At 36.2% G+C, this 5,816-nt stretch overlaps 1 long non-coding RNA gene across 1 annotated transcript; it reads left to right on the top strand.

The window, feature by feature from the left end:
* Positions 1-1,786: 1,786 nt before the first annotated feature.
* On the top strand, positions 1,787-2,801 carry LOC147510435 (uncharacterized). The gene is made up of 2 exons (XR_015216788.1): positions 1,787-2,457; positions 2,553-2,801. It is a non-coding gene; the product is annotated as an uncharacterized LOC147510435 (long non-coding RNA).
* Positions 2,802-5,816: the final 3,015 nt, after the last annotated feature.

Here is a 5,816-nt window from a genome sequence, read left to right as displayed (position 1 = left end):
TTTTTCACTCATTTTTTAGCCTCTTCGTGCGATGTCTAGCATTATGCACTAAATCTATGGTTGCTGATAATAATGAGATCTTATTTAACTTTAACTGATAATTTCATCAGAAATCCGTAGTCTCTTTTGTTTTACCTTCCATTATGTAAGCTATACCCTCTACGACTTTGCGTTTCTATGCTGTTCTGGTTACCAATGTACATTCGGGAGGTCATTTGGTAGTGCCAAAGGGTTGTTCTTGATGTAAAAGAGGTCTTGTATGATTGCGCTATTAGGACCTTATCTTTTAGAAGATTGAAGTTCCAAGGTTTTGTTTGTAATTGGGATTCTGCAATGAGATCCTCTTCACTTTTAACTGCTAATTTAAAATAATTAGATTTTGTGACTTGGAAGTTGGAACTAACAAAGCATGAGCCTCTGCTATTTTACCCGCCCTTGTGTGAGTTATTCCTCTACAAATCTGCCTTTGCAAGATGTTCTATCGCTCTGGTTCCTTGTGTTAGGGACAGACGTCCATGCATTGTTTAACAGATAGTTTGCTCATAAAAAACTGTAATTATCATTTTGGTCTTGATGTGCATTTAGTGTTAGTATGTTTAGTACTATTTCAAAGGTGGGAGTACAGGAACATAATGCATTTTAAGGTTTTGTCATTTCCCAAAACTCCAAAAGCGATGATTTGAGAGTGCCAAAGGTTGTTCTCGACATAAAGAGGCCTTTTTTATGATTTGGCTATGGGGTGCGTGCTCATATTTTAGAATTTTGATTTTCCAAGGACGTTTTTGTAATTGGAGATTTTCGGATAATTGATGATGTTCTAACATGTGTGGGTTCAGGGTAATGTCTTTCCTTAGTACCATGTTAGGGCAGGCGAGGTGGAGTCAAGTAGCTCTTAGGATTTACATAAAAGAAGGATATGTTTTGCCAAACTAAAACGATTGATAACTTTTGTGACAACTCGGAATTGGTTTAACCTGTAAGACACGAATACTTCCTGTACATTAACATGGTTGTTTCGAGGAAAGCAATATTAGTTGCTGCATTTGATTGAAGTTACTCTTAATCCTTTATACAACTTCCAAGTTTCTGAAGGTTGACGTTATTCTTGTAAGTTGAAAATCCTTATAGCTCGTCCTAGCAATATGAGTATCTTCATCCTATGAACTTCTGAAAACCGAATCACATGATGTGTGATGCATGCGTCATAACACCATAGCGCTTGTAGGTGAGAAGTGGTTGCATTTTAAGATTTATAAAGTTAATAGTACAAGATTAATTCTCTAGCTCTGTCACATGTACATCATTCCTTCCAACCTTTTTTTCTTTCCTTATTTTTCTTTACTTTATTTGTATCTACATACTATATGCCATTGAGTGCGTCAGTGAATCTAAACCTCAATGCTTGATCAGACTTTATTCAAGTAAGCCGGAACCTAGATTGTGTGTACCTTTTTGGTAATAGTTTTGATTAAGCGTCATAGGTGCTACTACTTAGGTGGAAAAGAATAATTTCCGTCATGGTTTGACAATTCATAGCCATGTTTGTTTCACTATATTCAGTAAGTAGTTGGAACTTTATTTCAATTCAAACCAGAAGACTTACAGGACACAGAAAGATTAATTAGTTATAGTGGTTTTTAAGTAATTATTTTTAGATTATTTTTGTTTCAATGGATTCTCACATGTGAATGTACTGTAACAGGTGGACGGTATGGATGCTCTCGCAATGAAGTAGGCATGCAAGTTTGCAAAGGAGTATGCTATGAGCAATGGACCTATAGTGAGTACATTGTTTTGGCTTTCTGTAACCATTGTATGTATCTTCTTCAAAAATACGCGAGGACCTACGATTGGGGGTGCCACTTTTTTCCGAAAACCCAATTTTCCAAATTCCGATTCGATATTTTTCTGAATTTGGCCATAATATTTGTGTTCCGATATCCGCGCGATTTTTCCAAAAAATAATTGGATTGGAATTGGAGGGTAAAGTATGATTTAGCTGTTATTTAAATTCTAATGACAAATGTATGCCTCAGGTCAAAGTTCATATTGTAATATTGTGCTTATATTGAATTGGATATTTGTATGATGGCCTTATAACATAACCCAATTGGTGTTGAGACGAGTAGCTATGTAGTTTGAGGTCATAGTACGCTACTCAGAAGTATTGTTTTTGAAAATCTTCTAGCAAAAGAAAAGAGCTTATAACAAGGTTTATAAGTTTGGAGTCACGTTAGAGGGAAGGACGAATGCAATAGCCTTGAAAATTAATTTGCACACGTAAGTAATTTGCACACTTAGTAAGTCAAATTATTCACATGGAAGTCTAATTGGCTTATACCTTGCAGGTGGTTAATAAGAACAAACAAACAAATGGACCAACAAAGAGAAAAGAACAGGCACCAGCAGGTATGGAGTGTATAATGTACATCACATGGGACTGGCGACACATACGTAGTAAGAATTACATTATAGTATTATACATGTATTGGTTGAGGTAACATATATGTGTTCTTACTTTGTCGTTGATACAGTTGTGTACGTCTTTATAGTGTGAAGCTCCCCAGTCAGGAAAGCGGAACGTGGAAGTCGAGCAATACATCTGTGATTATTATTGCGTCATTTGGGACTCGAGGTTGATCTAATGGAATTAGCACAAGTGCGACTGTTACCAAATCACCAATTGTTCCTTCAGCTTCATCACATAACAAAGGAAGGACTCCATCTGTTTATTTTTTGAGCATGCCATATGCTGGGCAAAACAAATATTTTGCATTAAAATGGCAATTGTTTTTGCTCTATTAGCATATATGTTTTTCTCTCGCAATAGTCTTATGCTCTCTATTGGCTCTTACAAACAATCATGTTTTTAAATAATAGAGAATTAGTGAATTACAAACAATCATGTTTTTGCTCTATCGCGTGCAGAGCACGTGCATCTTGCTAGTAAACATAATTGGCCTAAATGTAATACTATTAAGGGTTTAAAACTACATTTTTGGGTGCTTATTAGGTAACATTATATGGGCTCTTCCAAAGCCTTCAATGATTTGTACCGGTCCAGCTATAGTGGATACATTTCGTGGATTAAAAACCAACTCTGAGAAAAACTTCTGGTTTTTCAGTATAGTGTATGTTGTGGCACTGTCGACTAGACATAAGCCATCATCACAATCATGCATTCCATGATCCATACCTTTTTAGAGAAAAACATAGAAAAAATAAATAAATAAACGTTACTAGACAATCACAAAATAATAACTAATTCATTCTAATTCCAAACTCAAAATAATATAGAAAAAAAAAAAAAAAATAGTTACCATCACCTAATGAGGAAATATCAAATTTAAGAACAAAAATAACTAAATTGTCTACCAATCAAACAAGTAATAGTAATTTAGATCTTTTGGATCTAGTTTGGTAATGGTCCAAACTTAGCATCAAATGCTTCATTAACGAGAGGTTGGCCATCAACATCCTCGAAGAAATCATTACAACTCAAGGGTTTAATGTCAACATGTATTCCTGTATCAAATTCTTTCACCACATTTGTCTCCATCTCCACGACATTAACAGAGCACCTGTATTTTTCTACCAAATGTGCTGGTGTACAACAAGTACATGACTAATGCCCAAGTTCTCCACATCTGTGGCAGTTGCTCTCTGAATTTTGATTTTGATCTTTCTTACTGCAGACCACTTCTTTTGCTTTTTGAATTTCTTACTATTATTTAGGCTTATATAACTATCTCTTATATAGTAGTTATTATATCCACCTCTTTTAGATTTTCCTCTTCTGGAGAATTTGTCTTGCTCACGTCCCCTTTTTCCTCTGTCTTGACCAAGGTTGGCATTTGCTTCAGGAATTGTCATCGCTCAAGTTGGTATAGAGTTATGGTTCTTGATTAAAATGTTACTATTTTGCTCCGCAACAAGGAGACATGTTATAAGATCGAAATATTAGGAGAATCGTCTCTCTCGATACTGCTGCTGTAAGAGCACATTCGAGGCATGGAAGGTAGAAAGAGTTTTCTCTAACATCTACTCGATCATCATTTACCTTTTCACCACATAATTTCACCAATAAACTATCCATCTAACAAAATAGGGAAGTATGGGGCCCAAAAGTCCCCATCTAGGTAATCATTCTCACCAAAATATGACTTGGCAGATCCAAGTGTTTGGAGGGTTTGTGCAATTTTGTTAAGTGCAATCAATACCGTGGGATCTATCCAAAAATCAGCCAAAAGTCAACAATTGCGGATGGGCTTGGGCCTCCAAATTTGACATGGTACTGCACAATTGGCTAATGGGTAGTTGGGTTGGCCTTGCGTCGAAGGCACGATGAGTTGTCAGGGTAGCGCCGCAAGCGCGTCGAGGTCTCGCGAGTCGTAGGCACGGGCATACCCTAGTATTAAACAAAGCAGAGTTATATTCATAAACTATCTTATAGTCTTGGAACCTCAGGTTGAGCCATTCACTTTGAGCGTTTGGTAGTATGACCATCTTTTGGTGATTATACCTATCCTTCAGGGATTTCCAAAGACATGTTGGGTCTTCATCTGTTAGGTACTCATTCTTTAAGTCGTCATGAATATGATGACGTAGGAATATGAGAGTTGTGGCCTTTTCCTCTGTTAAGTACTCATTCTTTAAGTCGTCATGAATATGATGACGTAGGTATAGGAATATGAGAGTTGTAGCATTTTCCTCTAGACTCATTTTGTTTCCTTCTTTAATAGCATCACCAAGTTTTTTAGATTGTAAATGGATCTTGGCATCCAACTACCATGATAAATAATTGTCGCCTCTAATTGAAAGTGCTTGAAAATTGAGTTTAGTAAGGTTTGACATCTTTCAAGTAACTTTGTTTTTGTGTACTAGATGATGAGTCAAAGAATACAGTACTTAGAAGTTGATAGCTCCTAGAGTCTCCGTGCTGATAATGTGTTAGACTTAATTAACTATAGTCTTAGAGAGAACACTGCACTAACCAAAGTAGATGAATAATAGAGAGAATGAGAGAGAAAAATCTTATTAATAGAAGTGTGTATAAATGGGAGGAGGTTACGTTTATATATAACTAGGTAACCTCCTTTCCAAGATACAAGGATTATAAGAATGGAAACATATGAGGAGGTGCCCCATATGGGCTCAATGGTGGGCATCCATATAGACCCACGTATTTCATAACACCTTTTCTTGTTTTTTTTGGTGTTTAATGTGTCTCTTATAAGGTTATATATATTCCTATTAATTGTACGTATTGTATTTTTGGTCCATGCATTTCCTGCTCATTGCATGCTATAGCAATATATGTCGCCATCTAGATGTATCTTGCTATCGTAGATACAATAAATATATTATGTGCACCAATCTGCATTCTTTTGAATTTCAATTGCCCAACCCTTTTACTGAAAAGTATTCCTAACGAACACTAGCTACAAATGCTTCATTATATGGTAGTGTCCTATTTACCCAAAGGGAGCAGGGACCAGAACCTTGCCTAATTTTGATCTAACTAAACGTAGGTTAGTTGAGCTATATATGGACCATTCTTCTTCATCCACTCCTTTAATTTCTTCATCTTTATCTTTTGGTTTGGTGCAAGTTGATCGATCATCGGCTGACATAGTGACTCTCTGCTCCGCTCACGCCCCACTGCTATGCAGTTATTCTAGTTTGGAGTTTTCTTCTTAGTAGCTTACACGTACATACAGTGGTATTAATGGTGGAGAGACATCACAAAGAAATCCACAGAATCAATCCAAAGAAGTATATATTTTACTGTATAGTGGCAGCAGACAAATGACTAA

The sequence above is a fragment of the Coptis chinensis genome, chromosome 3 (assembly GCF_015680905.1).
Source record: "Coptis chinensis isolate HL-2020 chromosome 3, ASM1568090v1, whole genome shotgun sequence".
In the NCBI taxonomy this organism is placed as follows: Eukaryota; Viridiplantae; Streptophyta; class Magnoliopsida; order Ranunculales; family Ranunculaceae; genus Coptis; species Coptis chinensis.
The sequence above is the reverse complement of the archived record's forward strand: the minus strand, read 5'-3'. Positions and strand labels throughout refer to the sequence as shown.